Source organism: Salmo salar, unplaced genomic scaffold (assembly GCF_905237065.1).
Source record: "Salmo salar unplaced genomic scaffold, Ssal_v3.1, whole genome shotgun sequence".
NCBI lineage: Eukaryota > Metazoa > Chordata > Actinopteri > Salmoniformes > Salmonidae > Salmo > Salmo salar.
Window position 1 is genome coordinate 13,312 of NW_025548701.1, and position 19,624 is coordinate 32,935.

General features: G+C 44.8%; 1 protein-coding gene across 1 annotated transcript in view; it reads left to right on the forward strand.

The window, feature by feature from the left end:
* Window positions 1–5,418: 5,418 nt before the first annotated feature.
* Window positions 5,419–19,624, forward strand: part of chst12a (carbohydrate (chondroitin 4) sulfotransferase 12a) — a 70,947-nt gene continuing 56,741 nt past the window's right edge. Inside the window, 1 exon segment of the mRNA XM_045712667.1 lies at window positions 5,419–5,508. The gene's annotated coding sequence lies outside the window, so the exon portion shown is untranslated.

The following is a 19,624-nucleotide window of genomic DNA, read 5'->3' on the forward strand; positions in this document are numbered from 1 at the left end:
CCAAGTGATCTTCTCACGCTGTGTACCTGTTGAGTCTAATGGGTGTGTTTTCCTATTATCCCACACGCGCATAACACTTTTCATGTTTGAATTTTCACAGTCAGAACTGAGACCGTGTTTTTTTTTCCCCTTCGCAACGACAACAGGCTCTGTTGACTGCTTCCACGCGGCTTTCCCTTTTCTTCCAAACTCGGCGAGCGCTCAGAGCCGCTCTGTTTCACTGTATGACACACAGTTGCACCCCTTGCCTGCTGATCCAGAGCATTTCTATGTGCGGACTCCATGGCCAGGGGACAGTAGGGTTGCATTCTTATTGAACGTGAGATTAGGCTCTTAATAACAACAAGCGTATTTGTATCCTGTCATCATTAATCCCACACACCAGCCGATCGCGTAGCATTTTGCGATAATGTATTCCCATAGTTACAGTCCAGTGCTAGTTTTCTCAACTCAGCCACGCTGTTCCCCCCACCGATTCCCTAGGTTTTCTCAACTCAGCCACGTTTGTTCCCCCCCACCGATTCCCTAGGTTTTCTCAACTCAGCCACGTTTGTTCCCCCCACCGATTCCCTAGGTTTTCTCAACTCAGCCACGTTTGTTCCCCCCCACCGATTCCCTAGGTTTTCTCAACTCAGCCACGCTGTTCCCCCCACCGATTCCCTAGGTTTTCTCAACTCAGCCACGTTTGTTCCCCCCCACCGATTCCCTAGGTTTTCTCAACTCAGCCACGTTTGTTCCCCCCCCACCGATTCCCTAGGTTTTCTCAACTCAGCCACGTTTGTTCCCCCTCCACCGATTCCCTAGGTTTTCTCAACTCAGCCACGTTTGTTCCCCCCACCGATTCCCTAGGTTTTCTCAACTCAGCCACGTTTGTTCCCCCCACCGATTCCCTAGGTTTTCTCAACTCAGCCACGTTTGTTCCCCCCCCACCGATTCCCTAGGTTTTCTCAACTCAGCCACGTTTGTTCCCCCCCACCGATTCCCTAGGTTTTCTCAACTCAGCCACGTTTGTTCCCTCCACCGATTCCCTAGGTTTTCTCAACTCAGCCACGTTTGTTCCCCCTCCACCGATTCCCTAGGTTTTCTCAACTCAGCCACGCTGTTCCCCCCACCGATTCCCTAGGTTTTCTCAACTCAGCCACGCTGTTCCCCCCACCGATTCCCTAGGTTTTCTCAACTCAGCCACGTTTGTTCCCCCCCACCGATTCCCTAGGTTTTCTCAACTCAGCCACGTTTGTTCCCCCCACCGATTCCCTAGGTTTTCTCAACTCAGCCACGTTTGTTCCCCCCCACCGATTCCCTAGGTTTTCTCAACTCAGCCACGTTTGTTCCCCCCACCGATTCCCTAGGTTTTCTCAACTCAGCCACGTTTGTTCCCCCCACCGATTCCCTAGGTTTTCTCAACTCAGCCACGTTTGTTCCCCCCCACCGATTCCCTAGGTTTTCTCAACTCAGCCACGCTGTTCCCCTCCACCGATTCCCTAGGTTTTCTCAACTCAGCCACGTTGTTCCCTCCACCGATTCCCTAGGTTTTCTCAACTCAGCCACGTTTGTTCCCCCCACCGATTCCCTAGGTTTTCTCAACTCAGCCACGTTTGTTCCCCCCACCGATTCCCTAGGTTTTCTCAACTCAGCCACGTTTGTTCCCTCCACCGATTCCCTAGGTTTTCTCAACTCAGCCACGTTTGTTCCCCCACCGATTCCTTAGGTTTTCTCAACTCAGCCACGCTGTTCCCCCCACCGATTCCCTAGGTTTTCTCAACTCAGCCACGTTTGTTCCCCCCCACCGATTCCCTAGGTTTTCTCAACTCAGCCACGTTTGTTCCCCTCCACCGATTCCCTAGGTTTTCTCAACTCAGCCACGTTTGTTCCCCCCCACCGATTCCCTAGGTTTTCTCATGCTGTGTAAGAGTTTTGCTTCCGTCCCACCTCCTCACCCATACCTGGGACCCGTCTGCACACATCAACAACTGACACCCTCGAAGCATCGTTACCCATCACTCCCACAAAAGCCGCGGCCCTTTGCAGAGCAAAGGGAAACAACTACTTCAAGGCACTGTTGCCAACTTAGCGACTTTGTCGCTATATTTAGCGAGGACCACTCTAGCGACACATTTTCAAAAAAGCGACTTTGGAGACTCTGACGTGAAAGCACGGATCGTTCTTACTCTTCTCAACGAGCAGCGGGTGCTGTCATGGGCCCCAGCCCCGCCATGGGCCCCCCCAGCCCCGTCATGGGCCCCCCCAGCCCCGCCATGGGCCCCCCAGCCCCGTCATGGGCCCCCCAGCCCCGCCATGGGCCCCAGCCCCGCCATGGGCCCCCCAGCCCCGCCATGGGCCCCAGCCCCGCCATGGGCCCCCACAGCCCCGCCATGGGCCCCAGCCCCGCCATGGGCCCCCCAGCCCCGCCATGGGCCCCCCGGCCCCGCCATGGGCCCCCCTAGCCCCGCCATGGGCCCCCCAGCCCCGCCATGGGCCCCAGCCCCGCCATGGGCCCCAGCCCCGCCATGGGCCCCCCAGCCCCGTCATGGGCCCCCCAGCCCCGCCATGGTCCCCAGCCCCGCCATGGGCCCCCCCCAGCCCCGCCATGGGCCCCAGCCCCGTCCCAAAGCACTCACAGGTGGCCCAGTCCTCGCGCTGCAGTCAGAGCAGGAGAAGTTCACCCCTCCGCGTCCAGACTGCAAATGAATCGCGCCGCTGGCTGAGTAAACCCCGTATTGAATCAATACTGCCATCTATTGGTAAACATAATACTTAACATACATATATACCAGGTTACTACACTTTTGATATCATTATTTTTGTTTACGATTCTATACATTTTGTTTTCAACTGTTCGGTTTTTTGATTTCAGCATCCATTATTTCCCTCTTTCTTCGAAAATATAATGTTTACATTTTCAACTTTATTTTTTTCGTGTTTACGATATATTATATTTAAAATTCAATACATACGGCGTGAAATTGTCCCCATAGAAAACGTTCCCATTCCTGGGTCAGATTGGGGTGGCAGGTGGTTAGTGTTGGGCCGGGAACTGAAAGGTTGCTGGATCGAATCCCTAAGCTGACAAGGTTCAAATCTGTCGTTCTGAACAAGGGTCAGACTGTTCCCCGGTAGGCCGTCATTGTAAATAAGTATTTGTTCTTTAACTTCATTGTCTAGATAAATAAATCAGAGAGGAAGAGCGTACCGACCTGGTGGAAGATCTGCCTCCAGCAGGTGGTGTAGTTTCGCTCACCAAGCAAGGAGTTTTTACACGGAGGTCAATTAGGGCACTCCGTTCATCCACCTCTGGCCTGCTCGCCTCCCTACCTCTGAGGAAGCACAGTTCCCGCTCAGCCCAGTCAAAACTGTTCGCTGCTCTGGCACCCCAATGGTGGAACAAGCTCCCTCACGACGCCAGTTACTCACGACGCCAGACAATTAGTGTCGAATTTGGTCAGCAAAAAATAGATGGCTTGTTTGCTGTGATCTTGTTTGCTGTGATCTTGTTTGCTGTGATCTTGTTTGCTGTGATCTTGTTTGCTATGATCTTGTTTGCTATGATCTTGTTTGCTATGATCTTGTTTGCTATGATCTTGTTTGCTATGATCTTGTTTGCTATGTTCTTGTTTGCTATGATCTTGTTTGCTGTGATCTTATTTGCTATGATCTTGTTTGCTGTGATCTTGTTTGCTGTGATCTTGTTTGCTATGATCTTGTTTGCTATGATCTTGTTTGCTATGATCTTATTTGCTATGATCTTGTTTGCTATGATCTTGTTTGCTATGATCTTATTTGCTATGATCTTGTTTGCTATGATCTTGTTTGCTATGATCTTGTTTGCTATGATCTTGTTTGCTATGATCTTGTTTGCTGTGTTCTTGTTTGCTATGATCTTGTTTTCTATGATCTTGTTTGCTATGATCTTGTTTGCTATGATCTTGTTTGCTATGATCTTATTTGCTATGATCTTGTTTGCTATGATCTTGTTTGCTATGATCTTGTTTGCTATGATCTTATTTGCTATGATCTTGTTTGCTATGATCTTGTTTGCTATGATCTTGTTTGCTATGATCTTGTTTGCTGTGATCTTGTTTGCTATGATCTTGTTTGCTATGATCTTGTTTGCTGTGATCTTGTTTGCTATGATCTTGTTTGCTATGATCTTGTTTGCTATGTTCTTGTTTGCTATGATCTTGTTTGCTGTGATCTTGTTTGCTATGATCTTGTTTGCTGTGATCTTGTTTGCTGTGATCTTGTTTGCTGTGATCTTGTTTGCTGTGATCTTGTTTGCTGTGATCTTGTTTGCTATGATCTTATTTGCTATGATCTTGTTTGCTATGATCTTGTTTGCTGTGATCTTGTTTGCTATGATCTTGTTTGCTGTGATCTTGTTTGCTGTGATCTTGTTTGCTGTGATCTTGTTTGCTGTGATCTTGTTTGCTATGATCTTATTTGCTATGATCTTGTTTGCTATGATCTTGTTTGCTATGATCTTGTTTGCTATGATCTTGTTTGCTATGATCTTGTTTGCTATGTTCTTGTTTGCTATGATCTTGTTTGCTATGATCTTATTTGCTATGATCTTGTTTGCTATGATCTTGTTTGCTATGATCTTGTTTGCTATGTTCTTGTTTGCTATGATCTTGTTTGCTATGATCTTGTTTGCTATGTTCTTGTTTGCTATGATCTTGTTTGCTATGATCTTGTTTGCTATGATCTTGTTTGCTATGATCTTGTTTGCTATGTTCTTGTTTGCAATGATCTTGTTTGCTGTGATCTTGTTTGCTGTGATCTTGTTTGCTGTGATCTTGTTTGCTATGATCTTGTTTGCTATGATCTTGTTTGCTATGATCTTGTTTGCTGTGATCTTGTTTGCTGTGATCTTGTTTGCTGTGATCTTGTTTGCTGTGATCTTGTTTGCTGTGATCTTGTTTGCTATGATCTTGTTTGCTATGATCTTGTTTGCTATGATCTTGTTTGCTGTGATCTTGTTTGCTGTGATCTTGTTTGCTATGATCTTGTTTGCTATGATGCCAGTAGGACGCATCCCATCCCCTCAACTTCATCAACTCATCTTCCTCCACAGAATGAGGAGTACAGCATCTTCCTCCACAGAATGAGGAGTACAGCATCTTCCTCCACAGAATGAGGAGTACAGCATCTTCCTCCACAGAACGAGGTGAGGAGTACAGCATCTTCCTCCACAGAATGAGGAGTACAGCATCTTCCTCCACAGAATACAACAAATTATCATTTCAACATCCATTATTTCACCCTTCCTTGAAAATATATAATGTTTACATTTTCAACTTTATTTTACATGTTTATGATTTATTTTATTTTAAAATAAATACATATGGCATAGTTTTGATTCATCTCGCTCTGCAGAAACGGAGCACAAACTCTCGCGAGGTTTCCGTGCTTCGTGAACAGCCTTGTCGGTCTGGACGTAAATAAGCTGCTTGCGCATCTCAGCTGACGCGGCGGGAACGGGGAAGAAAGAGCTCGAGATCCCCGGCGGAGGTGAGTTGTGTCTCCGGTAATAGAGTTTGTAACGTGGTGATAGATCGGGTTAGAGTCCAGGGTACAGAGAGTTACAGCTCCGCTGGGAAACAGAGTGTGTGACAGGGCGGGGTGAGGAGAAGACACCGCAGGTCTGCAACTAAGTCACGGAGAATTGTCGTTCCTCTCTCCATCCCAGCCCGAGCCTCCTTTCCCTTAACGTGTGTATTGCATCTAACCCCCAACACCTTTAGAAGGATGTGTATTCATCAGTCGATCCGGTTCAGCTCCTGATGTAAAATAAAAGCCCGATTCTGTTCGCTCCTCGCCTCGCGCGGTGAAAGGCGACATTGTATTCGCGAGACCCAACCGGGCTGCTGCTGCTGCTGCTGCACGTGACTAAACCCCGCTGTAATATCGGTGTATCTGAACCCGTAACCCAACCATAATCTAACCCATCTGCTCTTATATCATCCGGCTGAAGATGAGACTGTCAGTCCCATGTTTCCTATGTGAGTGGTGTGGAACAGTGAGTAAAGGAATCCGACTAATAGTCTTATTTCATATTATTATTCTTCCTGGAGCATACAGACTCCTCCCATCTCATCTCTCCTCCCCTGTCGTCCTCTCCTCCCCTCCTCCCATCTCTCCTCCCCTCCTCCTTTCCTCCCCTCCCTCCTCCTCCCCCTTCTCTCCTCCTCTCTTCCTCTCCTCTCTCCTGTCCTCTTCTCATCTCTCCTCCCCTCCTCCTCTCATCTCTCCTCCTCTCATCTCTCCTGTCCTCATCTCTCCTCCTCTCCTCTCTCCTGTCCTCCTCTCCTCTCTCCTCCCCTCCTCCTCTCATCTCTCCTCCTCTCATCTTTCCTGTCCTCTCCCTCCTCCTCTCCCTCCTCCTCTCATCTCTCCTCCCCTCCTCTCTCCTGTCCTCCTCTCTCCTGTCCTCATCTCATCTCTCCTGTCCTCCTCTCCCTCCTCCTCTCATCTCTCCTGTACTCCTCTCCCCCCCTCCTCTCATCTCTCCTGTCCTCCTCTCCCTCCTCCTCTCATCTCTCCTCCTCTCCTGTCCTCCTCTCCTCTCTCCTCCCCTCCTCCTCTCATCTCTCCTCCTCTCATCTCTCCTGTCCTCTCCCTCCTCCTCTCCCTCCTCCTCTCATCTCTCCTCCCCTCCTCTCTCCTGTCCTCCTCTCTCCTGTCCTCATCTCATCTCTCCTGTCCTCCTCTCCCTCCTCCTCTCATCTCTCCTGTCCTCCTCTCCCTCCTCCTCCCATCTCATCTCTCCACTCTCTTCCTCTCCTCCCTCTTCTCTCCTCTGCTTCTAACTACAGAATAATGTGTGTGTGTACATCTCTACAGGAAGAGGAAGTGACTAGAGGTCGACCGATTATGATTTTTCAACGCCGATACCGATTATTGGAGGACCAAAAAAGCCGATACCGATTAATCCACCGATTTTTATTTTATTTATTTATTCATTTTTAATTGTATTTTATTTGTAATAATGACAATTACAACAATACTGAATGAACACTTTTATTTTAACTTAATATAATACATCAATAAAATCAATTTAGTCTCAAATAAATAATGAAACATGTTCAATTTGGTTTAAATAATGCAAAAAACAAAGTGTTGGAGAAGAAAGTAAAAGTGCAATATGTGCCATGTGAGAAAGCTAACGTTTAATAAGTTCCTCGCTCAGAACATGAGAACATATGAAAGCTGGTGGTTCCTTTTAACATGAGTCTTCAATATTCCCAGGTAAGAAGTTTTAGGTTGTAGTTATTATAGGAAATATAGGACTATTTCTCTCTATACCATTTTGTATTTCATATACCTTTGACTATTGGATGTTCTTATAGGCACTTTAGTATTTGCCAGCCTAATCTCGGGAGTTGACAGGCTTGAAGTCATAAACAGCGCAATGCTTGAAGCACAGCGAAGAGTTGCTGGCAAAACGCAGGAAAGTGCTGTTTGAATGAACGCTTAGTAGCCTGCTGCTGCCTACCACCGCTCAGTCATACTGCTCTATCAAATATCAAATCATAGACTTAATTATAATATAATAAACACACAGAAACACGAGCCTTAGGTCATTTAATATGGTCGAATCCGGAAACTATCATCTCGAAAACAAAACGTTTATTATTTTCAGTGAAATACGGAACCGTTCTGTATTTTATCTAACGGGTGGCATCCATAAGTCTAAATATTCCTGTTACATTAAACAACCTTCAATGTTATGTTATAATTACGTACAATTCTGGCAAATTAGTTTGCAACGAGCCAGGCGGCCCAAACTGCTGCATATACCCTGACTCTGCGTGCAATGAACGCAAGAGAACTGACACAATTTCACCTGGTTAATATCGCCTGCTAACCTGGATTTCTTTTAGTTAAATATGCAGGTTTAAAAATATATACTTCTGTGTATTGATTTGAAGAAAGGCGTTGATGTTTATGGTTAGGTACAGTCGTGCAACGATTGTGCTTTTTAGCAAATGCGCTTTTGTTAAATCATCCCCCGTTTGGCGAAGTCGGCTGTCCTTTGTTAGGATGAAATAGTCTTCACACAGTTCGCTACGAGCCAGGCGGCTGACGAGGTAAAAATCTGTCGTTCTGCCCCCTGAACAAGGCAGTTAACCCACCCGTTCCAAGGCCGTCATTGAAAATAAGAATGTGTTCTTAATTAACTGACTTGCCTAATTAAATAAAGGTGTAAAAAAATTAAAAATAATAATAATAATAATCTAATAATAATAAAAATAATAATAAAATAAATAATAAAAATATATATATATATATATAAAAAAAAATAATAATCGGCCAAATCGGTGTCCAAAAATACCGATGACCGATTGTTATAAACTTGAAATCGGCCCTAATTAATCGGCCATTCTAGAAGGGACACACTATAGCTGCAGAGTTCAACACTTCCCCTCCTCCCCTCTCTCCTCCCCTTCTCCCCTCTCTCCTCCCCTTCTCCCCTCTCTCCTCCCCTTCTCCCCTCTCTCCCCCCTCTCCTCCCCTTCTCCCCTCTCTCCTCCCCTTCTCCCCTCTCTCCTCCCCTTCTCCCCTCTCTCCTCCCTCTCCTCTCCTCCCCTTCTCCCCTCTCTCCTCCCCTTCTCTCCTCCCCTTCTCCCCTCTCTCCTCCCCTTCTCCCCTCTCTCCTCCCCTTCTCCCCTCTCTCCTGCCCTTCTCCCCTCTCTCCTCCCTCTCCTCTCCTCCCCTTCTCCCCTCTCTCCTCCCCTTCTCCCCTCTCTCCTCCCCTTCTCCCCTCTCTCCTCCCCTTCTCCCCTCTCTCCTCCCCTTCTCCCCTCTCTCCTCCCCTTCTCCCCTCTCTCCCCCTCTCCTCCCCTTCTCCCTCTCTCCTCCCCTTCTCCCCTCTCTCCTCCCCTTCTCCCCTCTCTCCTCCCTCTCCTCTCCTCCCCTTCTCCCCTCCCCTTCTCCCTCCCCTTCTCCCCTTCTCCCCTCTCTCCTCCCCTTCTCCCTCTCTCCTCCCCTTCTCCCCTCTCTCCTCCCTCTCCCCTCTCTCCCTTCTCCCTCTCTCCTCCCCTCTCTCCTCCCCTCTCCCCTCCCTCTCCTCTCCTCCCTCTCCTCTACAGGAAGAGGAAGTGAAGGGTTCCATATTTAGGATGGTTGGAACAGAACTGTGAAGCTCAGTGTTTTAACCCAGACACCACTTCAGAAGAGATGGAATAATAATTACTATCTTTTTATCTGAGCGGGGCAGATACAACAACAACTGCAATAGTAAGAACAGTAGAAAAAATATCCCTAATAAAACATCTATAAAACAATAATACTAATAGTTGGAATGACAGCCACATAACCTTTATTATTAGTAGTAGTAATAGGTTATAGGTCCTTAGCCACATAACCTTTATTATTATTAGTAGTAATAGGTTATAGGTCCTTAGCTACATAACCTTTATTAGTAGTAGTAGTAATAGGTTATAGGTCCTTAGCCACATAACCTTTATTATTATTAGTAGTAGTAATAGGTTAAAGGTCCTTAGCCACATAACCTTTATTATTAGTAGTAGTAATAGGTTATAGGTCCTTAGTGACATAACCTTTATTATTAGTAGTAGTAATAGGTTATAGGTCCTTAGTGACATAACCTTTATTATTAGTAGTAGTAATAGGTTAAAGGTCCTTAGCCACATAACCTTTATTATTAGTAGTAGTAGTAGTAGGTTATAGGTCCTTAGTGACATAGCCTTTATTAGTAGTAGTAGTAATAGGTTATAGGTCCTTAGTGACATAGCCTTTATTAGTAGTAGTAGTAATAGGTTATAGGTCCTTAGCCACATAACCTTTATTATTAGTAGTAGTAATAGGTTATAGGTCCTTAGTGACATAACCTTTATTAGTAGTAGTAGTAATAGGTTATAGGTCCTTAGTGACATAGCCTTTATTATTAGTAGTAGTAATAGGTTATAGGTCCTTAGCTACATAGCCTTTATTAGTAGTAGTAGTAATAGGTTATAGGTCCTTAGCTACATAACCTTTATTATTAGTAGTAGTAATAGGTTATAGGTCCTTAGTGACATAGCCTTTATTATTAGTAGTAGTAATAGGTTATAGGTCCTTAGCTACATAACCTTTATTATTAGTAGTAGTAATAGGTTATAGGTCCTTAGCCACATAACCTTTATTATTAGTAGTAGTAATAGGTTATAGGTCCTTAGTGACATAACCTTTATTATTAGTAGTAGTAATAGGTTATAGGTCCTTAGCTACATAACCTTTATTAGTAGTACTAGTAATAGGTTATAGGTCCTTAGTGACATAACCTTTATTATTAGTAGTAGTAATAGGTTATAGGTCCTTAGCTACATAACCTTTATTATTAGTAGTAGTAATAGGTTATAGGTCCTTAGTGACATAACCTTTATTATTAGTAGTAGTAATAGGTTATAGGGCCTTAGTGACATAACCTTTATTATTAGTAGTAGTAATAGGTTATAGGTCCTTAGTGACATAACCTTTATTATTAGTAGTAGTAATAGGTTATAGGTCCTTAGTGACATAACCTTTATTAGTAGTAGTAGTAATAGGTTATAGGTCCTTAGTGACATAGCCTTTATTAGTAGTAGTAGTAATAGGTTATAGGTCCTTAGCCACATAACCTTTATTATTAGTAGTAGTAATAGGTTATAGGTCCTTAGCTACATAACCTTTATTATTAGTAGTAGTAATAGGTTATAGGTCCTTAGTGACATAGCCTTTATTATTAGTAGTAGTAATAGGTTATAGGTCCTTAGTGACATAGCCTTTATTATTAGTAGTAGTAATAGGTTATAGGTCCTTAGCGACATAACCTTTATTATTAGTAGTAGTAATAGGTTATAGGTCCTTAGCCACATAACCTTTATTATTAGTAGTAGTAATAGGTTATAGGTCCTTAGCTACATAGCCTTTATTAGTAGTAGTAGTAATAGGTTATAGGTCCTTAGCTACATAACCTTTATTATTAGTAGTAGTAATAGGTTATAGGTCCTTAGTGGCGCGTGCGTGCGTGCGTGTGTACGTGCGTGCGTACCAGGGTTTCTGTTAGGAAAATGTGTCTCTGGACATTTGAGACATTTACCGGACCCATATGCATTGGTCGGTAACCTGATTATGGCATCTACCCACAGAATCACATTTACATTATGGTAATTCATCCACAGTGCTCAGAATGACAGAATCACATTTACATTATGGTAATTCATCTACAGTGCTCAGAATGACAGAATCACATTTACATTATGGTAATTCATCCACAGTGCTGAACAGAATCACATTTACATTATGGTAATTCATCTACAGTGATCTGAATGACAGAATCACATTTACATTATGGTAATTCATCCACAGTGCTCAGAATGACAGAATTACATTTACATTGGTAATTCATCCACAGTGCTCAGAATGACAGAATCACATTTACATTATGGTAATTCATCCACAGTGCTCAGAATCACATTTACATTATGGTAATTCATCCACAGTGCTCAGAATGACAGAATCACATTTACATTATGGTAATTCATCCACAGTGCTCAGAATGACAGAATACCATTTACATTATGGTAATTCATCCACAGTGCTCAGAATAACATAATCACATTTACATTATGGTAATTCATCCACAGTGCTCAGAATGACAGAATCACATTTACATTATGGTAATTCATCCACAGTGATCTGAATGACAGAATCACATTTACATTATGGTAATTCATCCACAGTGCTCAGAATGACAGAATCACATTTACATTATGGTAATTCATCCACAGTGCTCAGAATGACAGAATCACATTTACATTATGGTAATTCATCCACAGTGATCAGAATGACAGAAATCCATTTACATTATGGTAATTCATCCACAGTGCTCAGAATGACAGAATCACATTTACATTATGGTAATTCATCCACAGTGATCAGAATGACAGAATCACATTTACATCATGGTAATTCATCCACAGTGCTCAGAATGACAGAATCACATTTACATTATGGTAATTCATCCACAGTGCTCTGAATGACAGAATCACATTTACATTATGGTAATTCATCCACAGTGCTCAGAATGACAGAATCACATTTACATTATGGTAATTCATCCACAGTGCTCAGAATGACAGAATCACATTTACATTATGGTAATTCATCCACAGTGCTCAGAATGACAGAATCACATTTACATTATGGTAATTCATCCACAGTGCTCAGAATGACAGAATAACATTTACATTATGGTAATTCATCCACAGTGCTCAGAATCACATTTACATTATGGTAATTCATCTTAGCAGAACATGCAACTCCAGGAAGCAATGATGTCCTTCTTACCGAATTCCGATGAGCACTTTGAAGAAGTTAGAATTTACTTTTCCTCAAGTAACGAACAGCAAAATCACTAGTCTGTCGACAATACTATCCCCCAATAGTCCAAAAGTGGACCTATTCTATTGGTCAGCTTGTCATTCTGTGAGGAAATAAATCTCCTATTCCAAACCAACTCTGGGAGTATATCCCGAATTCACACCAGTAAGCCTAGGCTACACCCCAAAAAACATATTTAAAAGTAATGAGGCTGATGCAATTATTTCTTCACATTACAGCTGCGCAGCAATGCGCACACAGCAGTAGGCTACGCGCGAATGTTCGTTCCATAATGCAATTGGTGGGAAACACCTGGTCAAAATCGCACTGCACATACGAGCGGTTTCATGGGACTTAAAAAAATCTGTTAGAAACTTACAAAGAGGGGAGATCTAAAGATGCAACAACTAGCATGGGTTGCTAATATGACTAGGATTATCATCAGCTAGCATGGGATGCTAATATGACTAGGATTATCATCAACTAGCATGGGTTGCTAATATGACTAGGATTATCAACAACTAGCATGGGATGCTAATATGACTAGGATTATCATCAACTAGCATGGGTTGCTAATATGACTAGGATTATCAACAACTAGCTTGGGATGCTAATATGACTAGGATTATCAACAACTAGCTTGGGATGCTAATATGACTAGGATTATCATCAACTAGCATGGGTTGCTAATATGACTAGGATTATCATCAACTAGCATGGGTTGCTAATATGACTAGGATTATCATCAACTAGCATGGGCTGCTAATATGACTAGGATTATCATCAACTAGCATGGGTTGATAATATGACTAGGATTATCATCAACTAGCATGGGATGCTAATATGACTAGGATTATCATCAACTAGCATGGGATGCTAATATGACTAGGATTATCATCAACTAGCATGGGTTGCTAATATGACTAGGATTATCATCAACTAGCATGGGATGCTAATATGACTAGGATTATCATCAACTCACTTTAGCTTTGCTAGCTGGCTGTCTAGCTACATACGTTAGCTGGATAGTTAGCTGAAGTAGTGGGCCAGTCACTTTAGCTTTGCTAGCTGGCTGTATAGCTACATACGTTAGCTGGATAGTTAGCTGAAGTAGTGGGCCAGTCACTTTAGCTTTGCTAGCTGGCTGTCTAGCTACATACGTTAGCTGGATAGTTAGCTGAAGTAGTGGGCAATCACTTTAGCTTTGCTAGCTGGCTGTCTAGCTACATAAGTTAGCTGGATAGTTAGCTGAAGTAGTGGGCCAGTCACTTTAGCTTTGCTAGCTGGCTGTCTAGCTACATACGTTAGCTGGATAGTTAGCTGAAGTAGTGGGCCAGTCACTTTAGCTTTGCTAGCTGGCTGTATAGCTACATACGTTAGCTGGATAGTTAGCTGACGTAGTCGGAAACTGCTGTTAAGTTGTCGTGTTGTTATCAGATTTATCCTGTTCCACCGTTTGCAGAATGCGTACTGGCATTTCAGTCGAGGGAATCTGGACACAATGTGGACAAAGTGGACACATTTAAATGTAGGTGTATGACATGTTCGGAATTCAATGATCAGAATACAAAAGCTGCATGAACCGTCATGTCTAGAATTTATTTTTACATTTTAGTCATTTAGCAGATGCTCTATATCCAGAGCGACTTACAGTAGTGAACGCATACATTTCATAGAATTATTTTCCTGTGCTGGCCCCCCGTGGGAATCGAACCCACAACCCCTGGCGTTGCAAACACCATGCTCTGCCAACTGAGCTACAGGGCTCACGACCAGAGAGAGCGTGCAGGCTGTGGAGCAGGGCTAGCGGCCAGAGAGAGCGTGCAGGCTGAGCTACAGGGCGCACGGCCAGAGAGAGCGTGCAGGCTGTGCAGCTGGGCTAGCGGCCAGAGAGAGCGTGCAGGCTGAGCTACAGGGCTCACGGCCAGAGAGAGCGTGCAGGCTGTGGAGCAGGGCTCACGGCCAGAGAGAGCGTGCAGGCTGTGCAGCAGGGCTAGCGGCCAGAGAGAGCGTGCAGGCTGTGCAGCAGGGCTCACGGCCAGAGAGAGCGTGCAGGCTGTGGAGCAGGGCTCATGGCCAGAGAGAGCGTGCAGGCTGTGGAGCAGGGCTATCGGCCAGAGAGAGCGTGCAGGCTGTGGAGCAGGGCTCACGGCCAGAGAGAGCGTGCAGGCTGTGGAGCAGGGCTAGCGGCCAGAGAGAGCGTGCAGGCTGTGCAGCAGGGCTCACGGCCAGAGAGAGCGTGCAGGCTGTGGAGCAGGGCTCACGGCCAGAGAGAGCGTGCAGGCTGTGCAGCAGGGCTCACGGCCAGAGAGAGCGTGCAGGCTGTGCAGCAGGGCTAGCGGCCAGAGAGAGCGTGCAGGCTGTGCAGCAGGGCTCACGGCCAGAGAGAGCGTGCAGGCTGAGCAGCAGGGCTCACGGCCAGAGAGAGCGTGCAGGCTGTGCAGCAGGGCTCACGGCCAGAGAGAGCGTGCAGGCAGTGGAGCAGGGCTAGCGGCCAGAGAGAGCGTGCAGGCTGTGGAGCAGGGCTCACGGCCAGAGAGAGCGTGCAGGCTGTGGAGCAGGGCTAGCGGCCAGAGAGAGCGTGCAGGCTGTGGAGCAGGGCTCACGGCCAGAGAGAGCGTGCAGGCTGTGCAGCAGGGCTCACGGCCAGAGAGAGCGTGCAGGCTGTGCAGCAGGGCTCACGGCCAGAGAGAGCGTGCAGGCTGTGCAGCAGGGCTCACGGCCAGAGAGAGCGTGCAGGCTGTGGAGCAGGGCTCACGGCCAGAGAGAGCGTGCAGGCTGTGCAGCAGGGCTCACGGCCAGAGAGAGCGTGCAGGCTGTGCAGCAGGGCTCACGGCCAGAGAGAGCGTGCAGGCTGTGCAGCAGGGCTAGCGGCCAGAGAGAGCGTGCAGGCTGAGCTACAGGGCTCACGGCCAGAGAGAGCGTGCAGGCTGTGCAGCAGGGCTCACGGCCAGAGAGAGCGTGCAGGCTGTGGAGCAGGGCTCACGGCCAGAGAGAGCGTGCAGGCTGTGCAGCAGGGCTAGCTTGTGTGTGTGTCTGTGTGTATATTTGGTGTTGCTATACTTCACAAGTAGTCTTAGGGCAAGTATTTATTAGAGTCAAATATGCCACGGACCAAATAACCCCCCAATCATATTCAAGACAAATATTCCGCGAGACCGACAATCATTCGTCCATGGACCGGCGCCGGTCCACAGTCCTGGGTTTGATAAAGACTGCTCTAGTGGTCTACAGTCCTGGGTTTGATAAAGACTGCTCTAATGGTCTACAGTCCTGGGTTTGATAAAGACTGCTCTAGTGGTCTACAGTCCTGGGTTTGATAAAGACTGCTCTAGTGGTCTACAGTCCTGGGTTTGATAAAGACTGCTCTAGTAGTCTACAGTCCTGGGTTTGATAAAGACTGCTCTAGTGGTCTACAGTCCTGGGTTTGATAAAGACTGCTCTAGTGGTCTACAGTCCTGGGTTTGATAAAGACTGCTCTAGTGGTCTACAGTCCTGGGTTTGATAAAGACTGCTCTAGTGGTCTACAGTCCTGGGTTTGATAAAGACTGCTCTAGTGGTCTACAGTCCTGGGTTTGATAAAGACTGCTCTAGTGGTCTACAGTCCTGGGTTTGATAAAGACTGCTCTAGTGGTCTACAGTCCTGGGTTTGATAAAGACTGCTCTAGTGGTCTACAGTCCTGGGTTTGATAAAGACTGCTCTAGTAGATTTAATGCTGTTTATCCTGCGTATCTTTTACAGCATGTCATTGCAGCCTCGTTGCTCCAGTGGTTTGCGAGTGATTTCCATTTTTTTCTAATGTTGTCAATTCTTTTGGTCTTCATTTTAACTGTGCTCATCTCTCTTGTTTATGTCCTGTGCAACTATTTGCAATGCATCAGTGCAACAAGGTTATCATGTGCGGCCAAAGTGATCACACCATCTCCTCAACTTTCCCAGACAGTTCATTCGACCTGATACTGTAGGCCTATTTTACGTTCAGCGATTGACCTTTCGCTAAGCACTGCCCAGAATTTTGGGGGAACCAATGGCAGTGCTCCGTTTGATAGCAACTGGCACTAACAATTCTTACCAGTGCTGCTAATGTAATGACTTTGTCCCTATATTTAGTTACTTTGTCTCTATATTTAGTGACTTTGTCCCTATAGTTAGCGACTTTTCAGACTTCTCCAGTGACTTTGTCCCTATAGTTAGCGACTTTCAGACCTCTCCAGTGACTCTGTCTCTATATTTAGCGACTTTTCAGACCCCTCCAGTAACTTTGTCCCTATATTTAGCGACTTTTCAGACCCCTCCAGTGACTTTGTCCCTATATTTAGCGACTTTTCAGACCCCTCCAGTGACTTTGTCCCTATATTTAGCGACTTTTCAGACCCCTCCAGTGACTTTGTCTCTATATTTAGCGACTTTTCAGACCCCTCCAGTAACTTTGTCCCTATATTTAGCGACTTTTCAGACCCCTCCAGTGACTTTGTCTCTATATTTAGCGACTTTTCAGACCCCTCCAGTGACTTTGTCTCTATATTTAGTGACTTTTCAGACCCCTCCAGAGACTTTGTCCCTATATTTAGGGACTTTTCAGACCCCTCCAGTGACTTTGTCCCTATATTTAGGGACTTTTCAGACCCCTCCAGAGACTTTGTCCCTATATTTAGGGACTTTTCAGACCCCTCCAGTGACTTTGTCCCTATATTTAGTGACTTTGTCCCTATATTTAGCGACTTTTCAGACCCCTCCAGTGACTTTGTCTCTATATTTAGTGACTTTGTCCCTATATTTAGCGACTTTTCAGACCCCTCCAGTGTCTCTGTCCCTATATTTAGCGACTTTTCAGACCCCTCCAGTGACTTTGTCCCTCCTATATTTAGCGACTTTTCAGACCCCTCCAGTGACTTTGTCTCTATATTTAGTGACTTTGTCCCTATATTTAGCGACTTTTCAGACCCCTCCAGTGTCTCTGTCCCTATATTTAGCGACTTTTCAGACCCCTCCAGTGACTTTGTCCCTCCTATATTTAGCGACTTTTCAGACCCTTCCAGTGACTCTGTCTCTATATTTAGCGACTTCTCAGACCCCTCCAGTGACTCTGTCTCTATATTTAGCGACTTTTCAGACCCTTCCAGTGACTTTGTCCCTATATTTAGCGACTTTTCAGACCCCTCCAGAGACTCTGTCCCTATATTTAGCGACTTTTCAGACCCCTCCAGTGACTTTGTCCCTATATTTAGCGACTTCTCAGACCCCTCCAGTGACTCTGTCCCTATATTTAGCGACTTTTCAGACCCCTCCAGTGACTTTGACCCTATATTTAGCGACTTTTCAGACCCCTCCAGTGACTCTGTCTCTATATTTAGCGACTTTTCAGACCCCTCCAGTGACTCTGTCTCTATATTTAGCGACTTTGTCTCTATATTTAGTGACTTTTCAGACCCCTCCAGTGACTCTGTCTCTATATTTAGTGACTTTGTCTCTATATTTAGCGACTTTTCAGACCCCTCCAGTGACTTTGTCTCTATATTTAGGGACTTTTCAGACCCCTCCAGTGACTTTGTCTCTATATTTAGGGACTTTTCAGACCCCTCCAGTGACTCTGTCTCTATATTTAGGGACTTTTCAGACCCCTCCAGTGACTTTGTCCCTATATTTAGCGACTTTTCAGACCCCTCCAGTGACTTTGTCCCTATATTTAGCGACTTTTCAGACCCTTCCAGTGACTCTGTCTCTATATTTAGCGACTTTTCAGACCCCTGCAGTGACTCTGTCTCTATATTTAGGGACTTTTCAGACCCCTCCAGTGACTTTGTCTCTATATTTAGCGACTTTTCAGACCCCTCCAGTAACTTTGTCTCTATATTTAGCGACTTTTCAGACCCTTCCAGTGACTTTGTCCCTCCTATAGTTAGTGACTTTTCAGACCCCTCCAGTGACTTTGTCTCTATATTTAGCGACTTTTCAGACCCCTCCAGTAACTTTGTCTCTATATTTAGCGACTTTTCAGACCCTTCCAGTGACTTTGTCTCTATATTTAGCGACTTTTCAGACCCCTCCAGAGACTTTGTCCCTCCTATATTTAGCGACTTTTCAGACCCCTCCAGAGACTTTGTCCCTATAGTTAGTTACATGTCAGACCCTTCGAAGAAACTTTTACCTTATATTTAGTAACTTTGTCACTATAGTTAGCGACTTTTTCTCATGATTAGGTAATTACTGGAGTCGGGCGTGTTAGCTGGGGCAAACTGTGATACCAATCAGGCCCCTGGGACTGGAATTACCCACCACTGCACTAGCACCTAGGTTGTTAATGAGACCGTTGGTAATTTTCTATAATGCCTGCTACAAGAAGTGAGTCATTATTATGTGCATTAATTTCCATAGACAAACTTGAAAGCCAGACCATGCAAATAAGCAGGTTAAAGTATTTGTATTAAATTAATAAAATGATTAGTGGGTCTTATGGTTGTGGAAGTATAATTTCACAACTCTTGAATTCATTAGATTATTGCTGACTGTTGAAAAACTACATTGAGAAATGATTTTTAGGCCACATCGTCCAGCCCTAAATTCAATGGTTGGATCAATAACCAAGCCCCGCACCCTTAAAACTGTATTATTGATTAGGCCCATGTTAGGGTTAGGGTTAACTAACTAACTAACTAACTAACTAACTAACTAACTAACTAACTAACTAACTAACTAACTAACTAACTAACTAACTAATTAGCTAAACCTAACCCTGTGTTTTTAGACAAGAAAACTATTCTACCTCGGCTACAACCACACAATGCAATGAAGAAATGTATTATTGTCGTCAAGTGAGTAACACAATTATTGTCCAGGCTGTAAAATGCAGTTATTTTTCTTTTGAAATCATTTTTAATGCCGAAATAACTGCCTAAAGCCCTGATTAGACAATCATTTGGATCAGTTCTGGATCAGTTCTGGTTTTGTAACGATGTTTGTGTATCAGTGTGTGTGTTTGTGTATCAGTGTGTGTTTGTGTATCAGTGTGTGTGTGTGTGTATCAGTGTGTGTGTGTGTGTGTATCAGTGTGTGTGTGTGTGTATCAGTGTGTGTGTGTGTTTGTGTATCAGTGTGTGTGTGTGTGTATCAGTGTGTGTGTGTGTGTATCAGTGTGTGTGTGTGTTTGTGTATCAGTGTGTGTGTGTGTGTATCAGTGTGTGTGTGTGTTTGTGTATCAGTGTGTGTTTGTGTATCAGTGTGTGTTTGTGTATCAGTGTGTGTGTATCAGTGTGTGTGTTT